We start from the raw sequence: 22,234 nt of genomic DNA on the forward strand, positions 1-22,234 counted from the left end.
TGATATTTTTTGATGAAAACATTGACAAAAGTTTTACGTGCTTACAGAATTTCATGTTGAAATCACATTCTTGGAAGTAGTGGCACAAAAACAAAATTGATGCTCTAAAAGTGTTATTTTCGAATGCATTTTTGAGTGCTGATTTTTTTTTGCCACGACTTGTAGGAATGTCTTTTCAAGTTGAAAATGTGTGGGCGCGTAAAACTTTTGAATGTTTTTTATTTTACTGTTCATTCCAAGCTCAAATGAGCTCGGGAGCAGAAGATGACGTTTGGAACATACTTCCATGATCTCTATATTTGAACATGTACAGTCTAACTGACAAACCTCTGTGATAAACACTCCACGCTTGTTTCCTTCCAATCCTTTTCCCGCCCTGTTTTGAGATAATAAAAACGTCATTTATCGGAAAAAACAAGTTAATTACTTTAATCAATTTCCTGTAGCATTCGAGAGGAAAGCAGCGGACACTGCAGCCTCGCGGGTCCGCCCCTATCGGTGGCGGTTGGCGTAATTTCCGGAGTGGCGATCCCGAGGGCGATCGCGTGGAGGGTAGGGTTCCTGGCGGCGGGGATCTCGAAATCGATGACCCCCCCTCCCTTGCATCCATCACCACAACAGGTGTCCACCAATCCATCCCATCCACGATAAGCCTTCCGCGTGCTAGGGAACGCGGTCATACATCACCGAGTCGTTCCCTAGGGTTTCTTGGTCTCTGGAGGTTGAAGGCGGAGGGGAGGAAATGGAAGGAGTCGAGGGGCTGTTGAGGGGGTTGAAGCTGTCGGAGGCAAAGAAGAGAGGGCTGAAGATTGGAGAGGAGGAGATAGGGAAGGCAGCGGATTGGGCGGCCAAAGAACCACAGGCGATGGGAAAACTCTTCTCGGAGAAACCCGCACATGCCAGCGTGATTGGGCAAACGCTGGGGAGGATCTGGTGTCCCATTAAAGGTTTGGATTGCAAAGAGGTGGAGTCCAATGTGTTCTTATTTACCTTCCGTCAACCGGCGGGTTGGAGGCGAGCACTGGAGGAAGGACCGTGGTGGTTTGATAAGGAACTCTTAGTAATGGAGGATTTCGACCCAGAGAAGACGATAGATGAATATGACTTCAACCTGATCCCAATATGGTTCCGTGTGTTTGGGCTACCACTCGGGTATATGAACAGAGCCACAGGTGAGTGCATTGGCGCGGGTTTTCACGAACTCGTCGAGGTGGATGTAAGGCATGATGGGAGAGCTGTGGGGAAGTACCTCCGCGTGAAAGTAAAACTGAATATTAAGGAACCGATCATGAGGGGCTTCATGCTGGACAGGGAGAGGAAGTCAGACGGCAACATGCTGGTGGAGGTAGCGGAGGGAGAGGACACTAGCAAGAAGAAGAAAAGGAAAGAGCTACTCTGGTGCCGTTTTGAGTATGAAGACATGCCAGATTTCTGTTACACCTACGGGATTATTGGACATGGGGAGAAGGAGTGTAGCATGAAACCTGTGAGAGGTGAAGAACCCCAGTACGGCCCATGGATGAGAGCAGAGGAGAGCCACAAGAAGGAGGAAGGAGGGAGAGGTAGATGGAATGAGGGGAGACGCAGCAACAGTGGTAGAAGTCTGAGTGGAGGGAGAGGAAGTGGGGGGAACTTTTCCCAAGGAGAACGTAGGCAGTACAGCTGGGGCAGAGGTTCCGGTGGGTCGGGCAGTGATGCCCCATCTTGGAGGAAGGAGGGGGTGGCATCAGGAAGCAATGATAAGGTAGCAGGAGGGGAGGAGAAGGAAGTAACAAACCCGCTAAAGCTAACGGAGAAAGGAGGGGAACAAACAGGAGGCAGCGTTGCCAGAGCTCTTCAATTCGGGCTAACCATGCAGAACTCGAAGGACACTGCACTGGAGAAGCCGAATGGTGTGGTGGAGGTTGCGCCTAATGGCGCAGAACCTGGCATAGAACCAAAAGAGTTAACTACAGGAGGGGAACGTGAGCAGGATAAGATGGAAGCTGCAGGCCGAACGGGGTTAAGTGGAGAAAGGAATGACGGTAAGAAAGAAGCGAAGAAGTTCAGAAGGAGGGAGAGGGTGGAAAGCGGTGTCCAACATGACCAACTGGGGGTTAAACTCGGGAAAAGGGATGGTGATTGCATGGAGGTGGAGGAACCATCTTCGGCGAAGAAGAGTAAGGCGGAGGGAGGCGGTACCAGCAGTAGCTTGGAAGTAAGAGGAGGGAAGGATACCAGTCCAGTAGTGGACGAGCACAACATGATCATATCGGCCGGGTTGCAAGTGCAGCCTCGCCGGGAGCAATGAAACTCGTAAGCTGGAACTGCCGGGGACTCGGGAACGGCCCGGCAGTTCAATCTCTTCTCGAACTGGGAAGAATGGAGGAACCCGATATCTTATTTCTTTGTGAGACTAGGCTGAAGGAAAAGGAGTTGGGAAGATTTCAGTGGCTGTTGGGGCTCGCCAACATGGTCTCTTGGAAGGATGAAGGAAGCGGTAGAGGGGTGGCACTGTTCTGGAGGCAGGGAGTTGACGTTACTCTTCAATCATACGGAAGGAGGCATGTGTATGTGGATGTAACCAGGGAGGATGGATCAGTCTGGCGGCTTACAGGGGTTTATGGAGAATCTGAATTGAAGAGGAAAACAGAAACATGGAGGCTACTAAAGATTCTGAAGCAACAACATCAAGCATATAGGCCGTGGTTGTGTTTTGGCGACTTCAACGAAATCCTAGCAAGCAACGAGAAGGTGGGGGTGCAGATCGGCCGCAACACTACCTTGATGCGTTCAGGGAGGCACTTGATCACTGCAACTTGCGGGATATTGGGTATGAGGGAGATACCTTCACCTGGAGGAACCATAGTAAGGAGCTGCGGACATACATTTGTGAGCGAATTGATAGGGCAGTGGCAAATAAGGAGTGGCGTGACATGTTTCCACAGTTTGTAGTTATCAATGGGGAACCACGACACTTGGACCATCGACCGATAGTTGTGCAATTGGAAGGGGAGGAAAAGAAATGGAGAGTTGGAGATAATAAATTTAGGTTTGAGGCTCGATGGCTGCAGGAGGAAGGGTGTGAGGAGGTGATCAAGAATGCATGGGAGAGAGGTTGCGAGGGAAGGAGGGGGAATGTAACCGAAGCCTTAAGAACGATCGCTGGGCAGATGGGGACGTGGAGTAGAGAGGTGGTGGGTGAGCTCGAGGGGAGGATCAAGAAGGCACGTAGGGAGTTGGAGAGGTGCATGAAGGAGCCAGTATCGGATGGGAAAATTAAGGAGGAAGCAAGGTTGAGGCTCTAGTCCACGACCTAAAGGAGAAGAAGAATACAAAGCTGAAGCAACGTGCCCACATGTGGTGGCTGAAGGGGGGCAACCGTAACATCAAATACCTGCAGTCGGTGGCGTCGGCTAGGAAGAGAACCAATAGGCTCAAGGAGATCAGAAGGGAGAATGGGGAAGTAGTAGCAGAGGGAGAGGATTTAACTAATTATGTGTGCTCCTTTTTTCAGGAACTCTTTACGTCCTCCAACCTCCACCGAATGCTTGAATTGATCGACAAGGTCCAACCACGAGTGACTCCAGAAATGCATGCAATACTGGACGCAGCGTTTACTCGGGAAGAAATCAAGGCGGCTCTAGATCATATTGGCGATCTCAAGGCGCCGGGACCTGATGGGATGCCGGCTGTTGTTTTTAAATGGCATTGGCATTTCATGGGAGATAAGATAGTGGAAGAGGTGCTTGCGGTCCTGGATGGAGGAGAAATCCTAGAAGGGTGGAATGATACAATGGTCGTGCTCATACCAAAGGTTAAGAACCCGAGAAGGATCAAGGATCTACGACCAATCAGCCTTTGCAACGTGGTGTACAAATTGGTGTCAAAAGTCATTGCAAATTGCCTGAAGATAATCCTCCCTAACATTATTTCAGAGAACCAGAGCGCTTTTGTGCCGGGAAGGCTCATCACAGATAATGTTCTTATAGCCTATTAACTCTCCCACTACTTGATGAACAAGAGAACCGGCAAGGTTGGATATGCGGCGGTCAAAGCAGACATGAGTAAAGCCTATGATAGGGTAGAATGGTGTTTCTTGGAGGCCATGATGATCAAGCTAGGTTTCAGTAGAAGGTGGGTCGAGCTAGTAATGGAGTGTGTAAGGACAGTGCGCTATCAGATCAGAGTAAACGGTGAGGTTACTCAACAGTTCAGTCCTTCTCGGGGTCTAAGGCAAGGAGACCCGACGTCCCCCTATCTGTTTGTAATTTGTGCGGAGGGTTTGACAGCAACGCTGATGGATGCAGAACGGAGGGGTGCATTGCATGGAGTTAAAATCTGCCCTAGGGCGCCGGGTGTGTCCCATCTCTTTTTTTGCGGACGACTCCATGCTGTTGATCAAAGCGGAGCAGCAAGAGGCAGCGGCCCTCAGGGAGGCGCTACAACTATATGAGGACAGTTCTGGACAATGCATTAACACGGAGAAATCTGCTATCATGTTCAGTCCGAACACGGGCGATGTTGAGAGGGCATCGGTCAAAGGAACCCTTGGGATCCAGAATGAGGATTGGACTAAGAAATATCTAGGACTCCCGGTACATGTCGGCAGATCTAGGAGGAAGGCGTTCAATTATATTAAACGCAACATGTGTGGGAGAGTCCATGGTTGGCAAGAGAGGCTCCTAGCAAAAGAAAGCAAAGAAGTACTCGTGAAGGGCGTGGCTCAGGCTATACCCGCGTTCGCCATGTCATGCTTCGACCTCACCAAGACCTTTTGTGCTGAATTGAACACGATGATGGAAAATTTTTGGTGGAGTCAACAGGACAAGGAACCCAATGCATTGGATAAGCTGGGACAAACTGGCTAGGCCGAAAGCAATGGGGGGCTTGGGATTCCGTGATATGCACAGTTTCAATATGGCGATGTTGGCGAGGCAAGGATGGCGCCTCCTACAGAACCCCGACAGTCTCTGCGCAAGGGTTTGCAGGCGAGATATTACCCCGGACGGCCCGTGTTCGATGCTGTAGCCCATGATGGAATCTCTTATTCATGGCGCAGCATTCTGCATGGCCTAGACCTCGTGAAGCAGGGCTACATTCGGAGGATCGGGGACGGGGCTACGGTGAATATTTGGTCGGATCCTTGGATACCCAGATCATGGTCAAGGCGAGTAATCACACCAAGGGGGGCGAACCTTCTTACTACAGTCGGTGAACTCATTAGCCCAATTACTGGCAGCTGGGATGAGGAGCTAGTCCGGGACACCTTTTGCGAGGAGGACACAAAACACATCCTCAACATTCCCCTTCAAGAGGGGGTAGATGACTTTAATGCTTGGCACTTTGATACGAAGGGCGAATTTTCAGTCAAGAGTGCTTACAAACTCCATGTTGAATTACGTCAACAAGCACAAACAGGGGCGCCCGGGTCGAGCACTGCTGGCGCGGGGCAGCTCGAGAGGCATGAAGACCCGACATGGAAACGGATATGGAAGATGCGCTGCCCAGTTAAGTTGCAGATGTTTATTTGGCGAATGAAGCACCAATCCCTGGCATTATGCACTAACCTGATGAGGAGAGGGATGAAGCTGGAGAACTCTTGTTGTTTTCTTTGCGGGCGGGTGGAGGAGGACGGGGCACATTTGTTCATCAAGTGTAAAACGGTCAAGGAAGGATGGCGGGCAATGGGCCTTGAAAAGGAACGTATGCAGCTTGAAGGTATTAGGGGGGTGCATGCAATGCTCGATAAATTGTGGGAGCTAGATGAGAGGAAGAGGATGCTTATTGTGATATTTTGGTGGCATTGGTGGAATAACAGGAACAAAAAACGGGAAGGGGAGCAGCCTATCCATGTATCGGAGGTAGTCTGACGAACGAGATGCGATGCACTGAAATATGAAGAAGTGTACAATCGGCCAGGGAAAGCGGCCTCAATAGCATGGGCCCCTCCCGCTAATGATGAGATTAAGATCAATCTTGATGGTGCCTTTACGCTGGGAGGAAGCATGGGTGGATGGGGCGTGGTCGCTAGGGACGAAGAAGGACATGTGATAATAGCCCGAGCGGGTAGGCTGGATCACACGGCGGACGCCTTTGCAGCTGAGATCGGGGCAATGACTGCGGCAGTGGCGACAGCAACAGACTTAGGCGCCATTAGAGTGGTTTTCGAAACAGATTCACAGCTGCTCGCGGAGGCTCTGGATGTTGGGAAAACGGACTCTTCACCGTATGCTGCAGCCATCGAGGACATAAAACTACAACTCAAAATGTGGTTTTCAAAGTTCACTATACGAGCATGCCATTAGGAGGCAAATTCTGTAGCTCATGAACTAGCTCAAATAAGCCGGATGTGCTTGCCAGACATTTGTATGGAGTGGAACACTACTATACCGTCCAGTGTGGCTGATCGTGTGTTGGGTGATATGCCCAGACACCGTTGAGTTATAAAGCTTTGCTTTACCTTAAAAAAAATATATCCTGTAGCATTCTGTCAGGTGCAAAGATGGCATGTTATTATACTCCACTCGGTACTGCTTTGCAAAGGTTTGTACTCCAGTTTCCAGGTAGACCGAGTCGAACCATTTTCACGGTGCCGGTTGCTATGCTATCCTAGCACCAGTTGCAAAACTCTGCTGATACTATACATATTTCCATGTTTGTCGACATAGTTACGGAAGCTTCAAGGGGGCAGTGACAACTGACATGAGTGAAGCTGTTGATGCGTACAAGTACTGTGGCACCGATGCCAATGACTGGCCGAGGCTGTGCTCAACAGCCGATGCCAACCTAACCTACTGATTTTCCTTTTCATTTTCATGCAGGCGTTCGCGTCATCCCGGTGAGAGCACTCACCCAGACCCAGTCGTTGTTCTTGGAAAGAATGATGCGGACTTGTGTTCGTGTATGCACCTGTGGTTGCGGTCGGTGGACCGTGCAATTGTATATAGAGCAGTCCGTCGTGTCCCCCCGTCGCTTCTCAACTGGACTAATGGCGCGCGCGAGACTGGACAGACTGTTGGACGGAAACCGGTTGCAAAGTATGCCCATGTCGCCTACCGCCGGGTGCATCTTCAGCCGGCAGCCCGCGGGTATATCCCCGTCCCCGTCGCCTGGGTGCCATCCAGATTGGCACAGCGCGACCCCGAAAGCGATGCGCGGTGGTTAGTGGCGTGGCCGATGGCGGGCCATAGAGCAAGCATTACTTTTCATCCTGACCCGGCGGGTGCCTGCGTGGTTTAGCAGTGATTGCGCGAGATGTTGGTGGTGCTAGGATGTTTTCATTCTTTCTGTTGCTCTTGTGCTCTCGTCGAGGCCTTTTGTATCGTTTCCCGTTGGTCTCGTCTCCGCGCTGCGATGCCCTCGCCTCCCCGCCGCTGCTGTGTTGCTTCTTTTGCTCTTTTGGTCCACTCCAGCGGCTTGTACTGCCGTTGCGGCACGGGTGCCGGTTGAAATCATTCGACGATGCTCCTTTTGGTAAAAATCCTACGTATGTTCCAAGCGGGCGCAGGCCGGATGGGGAGTGGGTCTTCGAGGACTCTGCTCGCGGCACACCGGTTTGGTCTGGGGGTCCCGACCATCATGCGCTGCGCCGCCGCCGGTGGACACAATTATTTAGTGCCTCCATCTCCATGCATACGCCTGCAATTAGGCAAGGCAAACCATGTTAAAGCCACTGGGTTAGCGTCCAAGCGCTAGCTACGGCTCTACAAAGGCGCAAACGTGGATGGAAGAGCGCCTCCCACGGACTCTCCCATTCCGTCCTTGTTTGATCGGACGGGACTGTCCCAAGTAAAACTGCAATCTAAGCGCATCTCCAACGCTGACCCCAGGACGCAAGGAGGTCGCAAAGGAAGCCCAACGACACTGGATTGCGAACCCGGGGCAGGGAGGCCCCAGGAGGCGGTATGACTGGACCGAGCTCCCAGCTAACCAAGAGGCAAAGCCGTGAGCCTGCCCGGGATGTCAAAACTCTCAAGCTCCGAATTGGCTCGGGGCTACTGACAATCCCACGCACCAGGGGGGAGGGGGGTGGCTTCTTCAAGCGGAGCCCGACAATCAGCCCAGCAGTGGGCCCTTCAGGCCCATCCAAGAAGAAATTGACAGGAGAGAGCCCGGGGTGACCTTTGTGGACTCCAAGTCAGGAGGGCGACTGGATAGATCGCATCCTTCTCATGTAGTAAAACCTAGTTCTCACCATGTATATAAGGGAGAGCTAGGGGGGCCTTGAACGCATCTACTCTCCCGACGAACAACTCTCAGTAGAATTATAAATCTTCACATACACCATTGTACTCCGTCGCATGATGTATCCCATCTCCATGAATAACAAGAACCAGCTGGACGTAGGGAATTACTCTCCGGAGGCTCGAATCTGTGTAACTTGTGCGTGCGGGCTATGTCCCGATACATCCGACCATGCTAGGCACCGTACCAAAGGTACTGACAACTTTCTGCTCTGTTATAGGTGTAAGAGGGCTGGTGTATATGTTTTTAAAGTGCTTTGACACAGAATTCGTCCACGATAACCCTTCTTAATAGTGTGTTTTTTCCTACAACTCAAATCGAACTAAAGCGAAAACCTTCGAGAAGCCGTTGATCTTTTTGGCTCAATCATCTCATGTTCTTCACGGAACCGATATCTTAACATAAACTTGAGCAATCGATATTAGTGACACCAAGATATAATTAAGTGCCACATGCACTTTCAACGTCGATTCGGTCGGGTCGTGGAACTCTGGCTCATCTACTACGGCGGAGATGGATTGGGCCTCGAGGCCAACCTTAGGAACACGATGGCATGGTGGCTCGACATCGTTAGCCACACTAGCGAGGATTGGCAGCGAGCTATGTCTCTCGGGTGACTGTGGGAGAGAGCTAGAGGAGGGAGAAGAGAGCTGCGAAAGGGGGAAATGGTCCAGGGGTTCTTTTGGGGTCTCACTGTTGTAGCTAGAAGAGACAAGCTGCCGTGGTGGAGGCAGTAGGTGGTCAGGGGCTTCGGCGCACTCGTCGCGCACCTGCCTCGCCTTCTTGCAGGAGGAAGAAGATGACTCCACCCCTGGCGGACTGGGTTCCCTCTTGCCAGGTAAGGTCGAGATAAGCTTATGTTTTTTAATTGGTTTTTCTTTTCCATTTTTCATTTAGCCATTGATTTAAATTCAAAAGGACTTCAAAATAGTTCCAATTTTTTTTGTAGATTTTTTGTTGCTCCTCTCGACCTTGCAAAGTGCACATAAAATATTTCAGAAGGTTTGAGCTTATATTCTATTTATTAGGAATATAAACCCAACTCCGATACCATATTGATTTAATTCAAAGCCAAAATTTCCTTTTAAACCTCCAAAATGTTGTCTTAAGTTCAACTATTTTTTATTAACTCTTGAAATTTTTCCAGGGTTTAGAAGGGCATTCCGTGTTCATTGAGAAATTTAGGGTTTTAGCCCTTGATACCTTCTTTTATTAATCCGGTAATGGAACAAAAAAGTGTATCCTGCACCTATTTACCTAGAGGTGACCCTGGGTTATCTTAACAACGAGAGGAAGATTCCCTTGAAGCGATGGTCTCTAGCAAGCTTTTGTTAAAGTGTCAAATCCAGCTTTCGATCGGATCAAGCAAGCAAATAGTGATTCAAACACTTGTAATAAGAAGAGGTACGAGTATGAGATCTTAATGCTTACAGCCATATATTTGTGTTTGGGATCAAATATGATTTAAATTTGTGCGCTGGATGTCACCCATCAAGATGTGCTTATTACGGATCGAAGTGGTGGATGTGTCCAAATAACATCTTGACCTGCACGAGTTCTGCATTAAGAATCAGTTGTCCTGACACATGCTCTATCCATCTCGCGGGGTTGCCTCGATAATTAAGATAAGGAAACCAAACAAGAGCTTTGGGCGCCTAATGACTACACCTAATGTATCCCCAAGGTTGTGATCCATGTTACCCTAATGAGCCTTACGGTCACCGATGTTTGGTATAACATTTCATGGTCTCCTTGCTCTTAGTCTCACCAGTGCTCGATCTCCATGATCCTGGGTACCTGCAGGGATGAAGATCGCTGACAAGACAAGAGACATGTACAGAACAATTTTATTTCACACATATGGGACGTTAATTCAAAGCCCTTCCATTGACCCGCACTACAGATACAGAGGGTTGCAAGGCTCATGCCTCAACCCATACCTTACTAAACTACTCACACATGGAGATCAGTTCGTGAGAAGAAAACATTGAAGAACATATCTTGAAGATTGATTTATTGCAAATATGTCTTACAATGAATGCCTTATGCGATGCAAGATTACAAGTATGAACTAGATGAGGAAGTGTTGGGAAATGTAGCATGCAATTTCAAAAAAAATTCTACGTCACGCAAGATCTTTCTAGGAGATGCATAGCGACGAGAGGGGGAGAGTGTGTTCACGTACCCTCGCAGACCGAAAGCGAAAGCGTTTGACAACGCGATTGATTAGTCGAACTTCTTCTCGCTCCGACCGATCAAGCACCGAACGTACTTCATCTCATGTTCTTCACGGAACCGATATCTTAAGATAAACTTGAGCAATCGATATTAGTGACACCAAGATATAATTAAGTGCCACATGCACTTTCAACGTCGATTCGGTCGGGTCGTGGAACTCTGGCTCATCTACTATGGCGGAGATGGATTGGGCCTCGAGGCAAACCTTAGGAACACGATGGCATGGTGGCTCGACATTGTTAGCCACACTAGCGAGGATTGGCAGCGAGCTATGGCTCTCGGGTGACTGTGGGAGAGAGCTAGAGGAGGGAGAAGAGAGCTGCGAAAGGGGGAAATGGTCTAGGGATTCTTTTGGGGTCTCACTGTTGTAGCTAGAAGAGACAAGCTGCTGTGGTGGAGGCAGGAGGTGGTCAGGGGCTTCGGCGCACTCGTCGCGCACCTGCCTCGCCTTCTTGCAGGAGGAAGAAGATGACTCCACCCCTGGCGGACTGGGTTCCCTCTTGCCAGGTAAGGTCGAGATAAGCCTATGTTTTTTAATTGGTTTTTCTTTTCCATTTTTCATTTAGCCATTGATTTAAATTCAAAAGGACTTCAAAATAGTTCCAATTTTTTTTGTAGATTTTTTTGTTGCTCCTCTCGACCTTGCAAAGTGCACATAAAATATTTCAAAAGGTTTGAGCTTATATTCTATTTATTTGGAATATAAACCCAACTCCGATACCATATTGATTTAATTCAAAGCCAAAAATATTTCCTTTTAAACCTCCAAATGTTGTCTTAAGTTCAACTATTTTTATTAACTCTTGAAATTTTTCCAGGGTTTAGAAGGGCATTCCGTGTTCATTGAGAAATTTAGGGTTTTAGCCCTTGATACCTTCTTTTATTAATCCGGTAATGGAGCAAAAAAGTGTATCCTGCACCTATTTACCTAGAGGTGACCCTGGGTTATCTTAACAACGAGAGGAAGATTCCCTTGAAGCGATGGTCTCTAGCAAGCTTTTGTTAAAGTGTCAAATCCAGCTTTCGATCGGATCAAGCAAGCAAATAGTGATTCAAACACTTGTAATAAGAAGAGGTACGGGTATGAGATCTTAATGCTTACAACCATGTATTTGTGTTTGGGATCAAATATGATTTAAATTTGTGCGCCGGATGTCACCCATCAAGATGTGCTTATTACGGATCGAAGTGGTGGATGTGTCCAAATAACATCTTGACCTGCACGAGTTCTGCATTAAGAATCAGTTGTCCTGACACGGGCTCTATCCATCTCGCGGGGTTGCCTCGATAATTAAGATACGGAAACCAAACAAGAGCTTTGGGCGCCTAATGACTGCACCTAATGTATCCCCAAGGTTGTGATCCATGTTACCCTAATGAGCCTTACGGTCACCGATGTTTGGTATAACATTTCATGGTCTCCTTGCTCTTAGCCTCACCGGTGCTCGATCTCCATGATCCTGGGTACCTGCAGGGATGAAGATCGCTGACAAGACAAGAGACATGTACAGAACAATTTTATTTCACACATATGGGACGTTAATTCAAAGCCCTTCCATTGACCCGCACTACAGATACAGAGGGTTGCAAGGCTCATGCCTCAACCCATACCTTACTAAACTACTCACACATGGAGATCAGTTCGTGAGAAGAAAACATTGAAGAACATATCTTGAAGATTGATTTATTGCAAATATGTCTTACAATGAATGCCTTATGCGATGCAAGATTACAAGTATGAACTAGATGAGGAAGTGTTGGGAAATGTAGCATGCAATTTCAAAAAAAATTCTACGTCACGCAAGATCTTTCTAGGAGATGCATAGCGACGAGAGGGGGAGAGTGTGTTCACGTACCCTCGCAGACCGAAAGCGAAAGCGTTTGACAACGCGATTGATTAGTCGAACTTCTTCTCGCTCCGACCGATCAAGCACCGAACGTACTTCATCTCATGTTCTTCACGGAACCGATATCTTAAGATAAACTTGAGCAATCGATATTAGTGACACCAAGATATAATTAAGTGCCACATGCACTTTCAACGTCGATTCGGTCGGGTCGTGGAACTCTGGCTCATCTACTATGGCGGAGATGGATTGGGCCTCGAGGCAAACCTTAGGAACACGATGGCATGGTGGCTCGACATTGTTAGCCACACTAGCGAGGATTGGCAGCGAGCTATGGCTCTCGGGTGACTGTGGGAGAGAGCTAGAGGAGGGAGAAGAGAGCTGCGAAAGGGGGAAATGGTCTAGGGATTCTTTTGGGGTCTCACTGTTGTAGCTAGAAGAGACAAGCTGCTGTGGTGGAGGCAGGAGGTGGTCAGGGGCTTCGGCGCACTCGTCGCGCACCTGCCTCGCCTTCTTGCAGGAGGAAGAAGATGACTCCACCCCTGGCGGACTGGGTTCCCTCTTGCCAGGTAAGGTCGAGATAAGCCTATGTTTTTTAATTGGTTTTTCTTTTCCATTTTTCATTTAGCCATTGATTTAAATTCAAAAGGACTTCAAAATAGTTCCAATTTTTTTTGTAGATTTTTTTGTTGCTCCTCTCGACCTTGCAAAGTGCACATAAAATATTTCAAAAGGTTTGAGCTTATATTCTATTTATTTGGAATATAAACCCAACTCCGATACCATATTGATTTAATTCAAAGCCAAAAATATTTCCTTTTAAACCTCCAAATGTTGTCTTAAGTTCAACTATTTTTATTAACTCTTGAAATTTTTCCAGGGTTTAGAAGGGCATTCCGTGTTCATTGAGAAATTTAGGGTTTTAGCCCTTGATACCTTCTTTTATTAATCCGGTAATGGAGCAAAAAAGTGTATCCTGCACCTATTTACCTAGAGGTGACCCTGGGTTATCTTAACAACGAGAGGAAGATTCCCTTGAAGCGATGGTCTCTAGCAAGCTTTTGTTAAAGTGTCAAATCCAGCTTTCGATCGGATCAAGCAAGCAAATAGTGATTCAAACACTTGTAATAAGAAGAGGTACGGGTATGAGATCTTAATGCTTACAACCATGTATTTGTGTTTGGGATCAAATATGATTTAAATTTGTGCGCCGGATGTCACCCATCAAGATGTGCTTATTACGGATCGAAGTGGTGGATGTGTCCAAATAACATCTTGACCTGCACGAGTTCTGCATTAAGAATCAGTTGTCCTGACACGGGCTCTATCCATCTCGCGGGGTTGCCTCGATAATTAAGATACGGAAACCAAACAAGAGCTTTGGGCGCCTAATGACTGCACCTAATGTATCCCCAAGGTTGTGATCCATGTTACCCTAATGAGCCTTACGGTCACCGATGTTTGGTATAACATTTCATGGTCTCCTTGCTCTTAGCCTCACCGGTGCTCGATCTCCATGATCCTGGGTACCTGCAGGGATGAAGATCGCTGACAAGACAAGAGACATGTACAGAACAATTTTATTTCACACATATGGGACGTTAATTCAAAGCCCTTCCATTGACCCGCACTACAGATACAGAGGGTTGCAAGGCTCATGCCTCAACCCATACCTTACTAAACTACTCACACATGGAGATCAGTTCGTGAGAAGAAAACATTGAAGAACATATCTTGAAGATTGATTTATTGCAAATATGTCTTACAATGAATGCCTTATGCGATGCAAGATTACAAGTATGAACTAGATGAGGAAGTGTTGGGAAATGTAGCATGCAATTTCAAAAAAAATTCTACGTCACGCAAGATCTTTCTAGGAGATGCATAGCGACGAGAGGGGGAGAGTGTGTTCACGTACCCTCGCAGACCGAAAGCGAAAGCGTTTGACAACGCGATTGATTAGTCGAACTTCTTCTCGCTCCGACCGATCAAGCACCGAACGTACTTCATCTCATGTTCTTCACGGAACCGATATCTTAAGATAAACTTGAGCAATCGATATTAGTGACACCAAGATATAATTAAGTGCCACATGCACTTTCAACGTCGATTCGGTCGGGTCGTGGAACTCTGGCTCATCTACTATGGCGGAGATGGATTGGGCCTCGAGGCAAACCTTAGGAACACGATGGCATGGTGGCTCGACATTGTTAGCCACACTAGCGAGGATTGGCAGCGAGCTATGGCTCTCGGGTGACTGTGGGAGAGAGCTAGAGGAGGGAGAAGAGAGCTGCGAAAGGGGGAAATGGTCTAGGGATTCTTTTGGGGTCTCACTGTTGTAGCTAGAAGAGACAAGCTGCTGTGGTGGAGGCAGGAGGTGGTCAGGGGCTTCGGCGCACTCGTCGCGCACCTGCCTCGCCTTCTTGCAGGAGGAAGAAGATGACTCCACCCCTGGCGGACTGGGTTCCCTCTTGCCAGGTAAGGTCGAGATAAGCCTATGTTTTTTAATTGGTTTTTCTTTTCCATTTTTCATTTAGCCATTGATTTAAATTCAAAAGGACTTCAAAATAGTTCCAATTTTTTTTGTAGATTTTTTTGTTGCTCCTCTCGACCTTGCAAAGTGCACATAAAATATTTCAAAAGGTTTGAGCTTATATTCTATTTATTTGGAATATAAACCCAACTCCGATACCATATTGATTTAATTCAAAGCCAAAAATATTTCCTTTTAAACCTCCAAATGTTGTCTTAAGTTCAACTATTTTTATTAACTCTTGAAATTTTTCCAGGGTTTAGAAGGGCATTCCGTGTTCATTGAGAAATTTAGGGTTTTAGCCCTTGATACCTTCTTTTATTAATCCGGTAATGGAGCAAAAAAGTGTATCCTGCACCTATTTACCTAGAGGTGACCCTGGGTTATCTTAACAACGAGAGGAAGATTCCCTTGAAGCGATGGTCTCTAGCAAGCTTTTGTTAAAGTGTCAAATCCAGCTTTCGATCGGATCAAGCAAGCAAATAGTGATTCAAACACTTGTAATAAGAAGAGGTACGGGTATGAGATCTTAATGCTTACAACCATGTATTTGTGTTTGGGATCAAATATGATTTAAATTTGTGCGCCGGATGTCACCCATCAAGATGTGCTTATTACGGATCGAAGTGGTGGATGTGTCCAAATAACATCTTGACCTGCACGAGTTCTGCATTAAGAATCAGTTGTCCTGACACGGGCTCTATCCATCTCGCGGGGTTGCCTCGATAATTAAGATACGGAAACCAAACAAGAGCTTTGGGCGCCTAATGACTGCACCTAATGTATCCCCAAGGTTGTGATCCATGTTACCCTAATGAGCCTTACGGTCACCGATGTTTGGTATAACATTTCATGGTCTCCTTGCTCTTAGCCTCACCGGTGCTCGATCTCCATGATCCTGGGTACCTGCAGGGATGAAGATCGCTGACAAGACAAGAGACATGTACAGAACAATTTTATTTCACACATATGGGACGTTAATTCAAAGCCCTTCCATTGACCCACACAACAGATACAGAGGGTTGCAAGGCTCAAGCCTCAACCCATACCTTGCTAAACTACTCACACATGGAGATCAGTTCGTGAGAAGAAAACATTGAAGAACATATCTTGAAGATTGATTTATTGCAAATATGTCTTACAATGAATGCCTTATGTGATGCAAGATTACAAGTATGAACTAGATGAGGAAGTGTCGGGAAATGTAGCATGCAATTTCAAAAAAAATTCTACGTCATGCAAGATCATTCTAGGAGATGCATAGCGACGAGAGGGGGAGACTGTGTTCACGTACCCTCGCAGACCGAAAGCGGAAGCATTTGACAACGCGGTTGATTAGTCGAACTTCTTCTCGCTCCGACCGATCAAGCACCGAACGTACGGCACCTCCGAGTTCTGCACACGTTCAACTCGATGACGTTCCTTGCCTTCTTGATCCAACAAGGTGTCGAGGAAGTAGATGAGTTCCGTCAACACGACGGCGTGCTGACGGTGACAGTGAAGTGATTCTCGCAGGGCTTCGCCTAAGCATCGCAAAACTATGACCGGGGTGAAAATGTGGAGGGGGGCGCCACACATGACTAACGATTGTTGTTGTGTGTTCTAAGCGCCCCCTCCCCACGTATATATAGGTGGGAGGGGAGGAGAGGCAGCCATGGGGCACCCCAAGTAGGAGGAATCCTACTTGGGGTCCTCCCGAATTTGGCCTCCCCCTTTCCTTATTTCCTGAGGGGGGAGGGAAGAGGAAGGAGAGAAGGAAAGGGGGGCGAACCCCCTCTTTCCCTTCTCCAATTCGGCCTCCTTCCTTGGGGGGGGGGGCGCCACCCCTTGTGGGCTGGTGTGCTCCCCTCCTATGGCCCATATGGCCCATATCTTTCCCCGGGGGGTTCTGGTAACCCCCCCGGTACTCCGATAAATACCCGATAGTATCAGGAACACTTCCGGTGTCCGAATACTATCATCCTATATATCAATCTTTACCTCTCGACCATTTCGAGACTCATCGTCATGTCCGTGATCTCATCCGGGACTCCGAACAACATTCGGTCACCAAATCACATAACTCATATAATACTAAATCATCATGGAACGGTAAGCGTGCGGACCCTACGGGTTCGAGAACTATGTAGACATGACTGAGACACCTCTCCGGCCAATAACCAATAGCGGTATCTTCATACCTAGTTCAATCTCGTCACCGGCAAGTCTCTTTACTCGTTTCATAATACATCATCCCATAACTAACTCATTAGTTACTTTGCTTGCAAGGCTTCTCATGATGTATATTACCGAAAGGTCCCAGAGATACCTCTCCAATACTCGGAGTGACAAATCCTAATCTCGATCTATGCCAACCCAACAAACACCTTCGGAGATACCTATAGAGCATATTTATAATCACCCAGTTACGTTGTGACGTTTGATAGCACACAAGGTATTCCTCCAGTATCCAGGAGTTGCATAATCTGTATTTGACATGAAGAAAGCAACAACAATTAAACTGAACGATCAATATGCTAAGCTAACGAATGGGTCATGTCCTTCATATCATTCTCCTAATTATGTGATACCGTTATCAAATGACAACTCATATCCATGGTCAGGAAACCTTAACCATCTTTGATCAACGACCTAGTCAAGTAGAGGCTCACTAGGGACACAGTGTTTGTCTATGTATTCACACATGTATTAAGGTTTCCGATCAATAAAATTCTAGCATGAATAATAAACATTTATCACGAATAAGTAAATATAAAATAACAACTTTATTATTGCTTTCTTTCGAAACCCAATCCTTCCTTTCGAGGATTTTTGTGCGGTATTGACTTCTTGAGAACATCACAAAGAGTTTGATGCCCTTTGAGGCTCTTTAGCATTCATGTCTCAAGCAAGTTCTTCAATCTGCAATTTTCATCAGAAATAGAAACAAATTCCTCAGGAGAGGGGTTAGAGATATCATTCATAGTGGTTGCAATATTCTCGACGTTAGCATTAGAAGTTTCAGCATCTGATTCAGCATTACTATGTTCTAGGTATTTTAAGCATGGAGGCACAAAATCATCAAGAAGACGATTAGATTGCTCGGCAAAGAGAGAAGCTTTTTCTTTCGCCAGCTCGTTGTGAGACACTTTCAGTGACTCGACTTCTTGATTCTTGGTAATGAGTTCCTCTGATAAACTCTTGTAGTCGACTGAAATGGAATCATATCGAGTGGTAAGATCATCAATCGTTTAGGAAAAAGGATCATGTTCTTCGATCAACATTTGATTCTTTTCCATCTCTTTGACCAGTGATACACCCTCTTTGCATCATGTTTTCCTACTGTTATTTATAATTTTTTTATGCATAATAATGCTTTATGGAGTAATTCTAATGCCTTTTCTCTCATAATATGCAAGGTTTGCACAAAGAGGGAGAATGCTGTGAGCTGGAATTCTGGACCTGAAAAAGCTACGTCAGAGTTACCTATTCTGCACATCTCCAAATGAGCTGAAAATTTATGGAGAATTTTTTTGGAATATATGAAGAATATTGGAGCAAATAACTACTAGAGGGGGCCCACCAGGTGGGTATAACCCACCTGGGATCTCCCTCCTCGGCCCACCTCCGGTGCCCCTCTTCTGGTATATTAGTCATTTTGACCTAGAAAAAAAAATAAGGAGAGGACTTTTGGAACGGAGTGCCACCGTCTTGAGGCGGGACTTGGGCAAGAGCACTTTTGCCCTCCAGCAGAGCGATTCCGCCGGGGGAACTTCCCTCCCGGAGAGGGAAATCATCGTCATCGTCATCACCAACAACTCTTCGATCTTTGGGAGGGCAATCTCCATCAACATCTTCAACAACACCAACTCCTCTCAAACCCTAGTTCATCTCTTGCGTTCAATCTTTGTACCGGAACCTTAGTTTGGTACATGTGGGTGACTAGTAGTGTTGATTACATCTTGTAGTTGATTACTATATGGTTTATTTGGTGGAAGATTATATGTCCAGAGCCATTATGCTATTTAATACCCCTCTGATCTTGAGCATGATTATTATTTGTGAGTAGTTACTTTCGTTCTGAGGTCATGGGAGAAATCTTGTTGCAAGTAATCATGTGAACTTGATATGTCTTCGATATTTCGATGATATGTATGTTGTGATTCCCTTAGTGGTGTTATGTGAACATCGACTACATGACACTTCACCATATTTGGGCCTAAGGGAATGCATTATGGAGTAGTTATTAGATGATTGGTTGATAGAGTGATAGAAGCTTAAACCCTAGTTTATGCGCTACTTCGTAAGGGACCGATTTGGATCCAAAAGTTTAATGCTATGGTTAGATTTATCTTAATACTTTTCTCATAGTTGCGGATCCTTGCGAGGGGTTAATCATAAGTAGAAGGTTTGTTCAAGTAAGAACAACACCTAAGCACCGGTCCACCCACATATCAAATTATGAAAGTAGCAAACACGGATCAAACCAACATGATGAAAGTGACTAGATGAAATTCTTGTGTACCCTCAAGAACACTTTGCTTATTATGAGAGACTGTTTTGGCCCGTCCTTTGCTATAAAAGGATTGGGCTACCTTGTTGCACTTTATTTACCGTTACCATTACTTGCTCGTTACAAATTATATTGCTCTCGAACTACTCGTTACTTAGAATGTTAGTGCTTGCAGAGATTACCTTGCTGAAAACCAATTGTCATTTCCTTCTGCTCCTTGTTGGGTTCGACACTCTTACTTATTGAAAGGACTATGATTGATCCCCTATACTTGTGGGTCATCAAGGCTCTTTTCTGGCGCCGTTGTCGGGGAGTGTAGCGCTCTTAGTAAGTGGAAATTGGTAAGGAAGAATTATTACTACGTGCTGAAATTTATTGTTACTCGTTACTATGGAGAATCATACTTTGAGGGGTTTGTTCGGTGTATCTTCACCTCGACCAGAACCACGATTAGTAGCCCCTCAACCTACTGCACTTACTGAAAATATTGGTTATGAAATTCCTTCGGGTATGATAGAACAACTGCTAGCTAATCCTTATGCAGGATATGGAACCGAAAATCCTGATATGCACTTGATATATGTGGACGAAATTTGAGGATTATTTAATCTTCCAGGTTTGCCAGGAGATGAAGCTAAGAAAAAGGTTTTCCCTTTATATTTTAAGGGAAAAGCATTGGCATGGTATAGGCTATGCGATGATATTGGATCTTGGAATTGGAATCGTTTGAAATTGGAATTTCACCAAAAAAATATCCTATGCATTTAGTTCATCGTGATCGGAATTATATATATAATTTTTGGCCTCGTGAAGGAGAAAGGATCGCTCTAGCTTGGGGGACGCTTAAGTCAATGTTATATTCATGCCCTAATCATGAGCTCTCGAGAGAAATTATCATTCAGAACTTTTATGCTCGGCTTTCTCGTGATGATCAATCCATGCTCATTACTTCTTGCACTGGTTCTTTTATGAAGAAGACTATTGAATTCATGTGGGATCTTTTGGAAAGAATTAAATGCAACTCTGAAGATTGGGAACTCAATGAAGGTAAAGATTCAGGTATTAAGCTTGAGTTTGATTGTGTTAAATATTTTATGAATACTGATGCATTTCACAAGTTTAGCACTAAATATGCACTTGACTCTAAGATAGTAGCCTCTTTTTGTGAATCTTTTGCTGCTCATGTTGATCTCCCTAAGGATAAGTGGTTTAAATATCATCCCCCTATTAAAGAAGAAACTAAAGAACCGGTCATAACTAAAGATGAAACTATTATTTACAATGTTGACGCAGTTATTCCTACTCTTATATTGAAAAACCACCTTTCCCTGTTAGGATAATGGAACATGCTAAGGTTTCAATTGTGGTTCGCAAAAGTAATATTAGAGCACCTAAACCTGTGGAACAAATCAAAGTAGAACCTAGTGTTGATATGGTTAAAGATCTCTTGGTAGAAAATATTGATGGGCATGTTTTTTTACTTCTGTGATGAAGCTACTAGAATTGCCAAACCCGATGAAAAAGATAAACATAGACCTGTAGTTGTCATGCCTGTTGTCTCAGTTAAAATAGGAGATCATTGTTATCATGGTTTATGTGATTTGGGTGCTAGTGTGAGTGATATCCTTTTTACCTTATACCAAGAAATTATGAATGACATAGCACCCGCTGAAATAAAAGACATAGATTTTACTATTAAACTTGCTAATAGAGACACAATCACACCTCTTGGGATTGTTAGAGATGTTGAAGTCTTGTTTGGGAAAATAAAATATCCTATTGATTTTCTAGTTCTTGGTTCCACACAAGATGACTTTTGTCTCATTATCTTTGGTAGACCTTTCTTGAACACTGTCAATGCTACTATAGATTGTCATAAACAAACTGCCAGTGTTAGCTTTGGTGATGAGTCTCATGAATTTAATTTCTCCAAGTTTAATAGACAACTCATAAGAAAGAATTATCTAGTAAGGATGAAATAATTGGTCTTGCTTCTATTGTCGTGCCTCCTACTAATCCACTAGAACAATATTTGCTAGACCATGAAAATGATATGGATATAAATGTAACATCCCAAATTTTCAATTTGGAAAGTTATACATTAGATCATCATTGCATATCATATTTATTTGCATTTTGGTTGATCCTAGAAATTCTACGCAACTCAAGGACCCTCGGAGAGAGTTGGGGATTTCGTTATTTTCATATTTGAGTTTTCTCAAATTTTGAAAATAGGATCATTTGATTTGATTTATTTTATCTTCAATTATTTCTATTATAAAAATATGAGAGAGGGAACAAAATGACTTTCCCAAAATAAAGAAATATTGAGGATTTAATAATAAAATCAAATAAGATTTTATTTTGGATTTATTTGCTATTTTATTTGAATTTAGGAAAAATGCGTGTTTTTGAAAATTTCATTTAGGCCCCAAATAAATGTTCATCCTGTGTGGCTTGATTTTAGAAGCTGGCAAAATTTATTTCGGGATTTTTGGAGTCAATTTAGTATTCCTTTTGTTTGTTTTTCTGCGCGTAATAATTAAAAAAAGAGTGAACCGACTACGGGCCGTGTTTGGCCCGGACTCCTAGGGGGGGGGGGCTTTATATAGCGCGCCCCGGGGCCCGAATCAGCTCAAGCCGCCGCTGGCCTAACCCTAAGCCGCGACCGAGCCCAGCCGCCCGCCGCTGCCGGAGCCTTGCCGCCGCCGCCGAGGTCGATCCCGCCGCCATTTTTTAGAAAAACCGTTCGGTTTTTCGTCGGTTTTTAGATCCGTTTTTTAGATAGATCGGTTTTTTCGGTTTAGTTAATTAGCGAGCGTTCGCTCGTTCGTTCGTTTTAACGAACGCGTTCATCATTTAGATCCAGATAACAAACGTTCGTTCGTTAATTTGTTC

Source organism: Triticum urartu, chromosome 2A (genome assembly GCF_056163025.1).
Source record: "Triticum urartu cultivar PI428250 chromosome 2A, HENAU_Tu73, whole genome shotgun sequence".
In the NCBI taxonomy this organism is placed as follows: domain Eukaryota; kingdom Viridiplantae; phylum Streptophyta; class Magnoliopsida; order Poales; family Poaceae; genus Triticum; species Triticum urartu.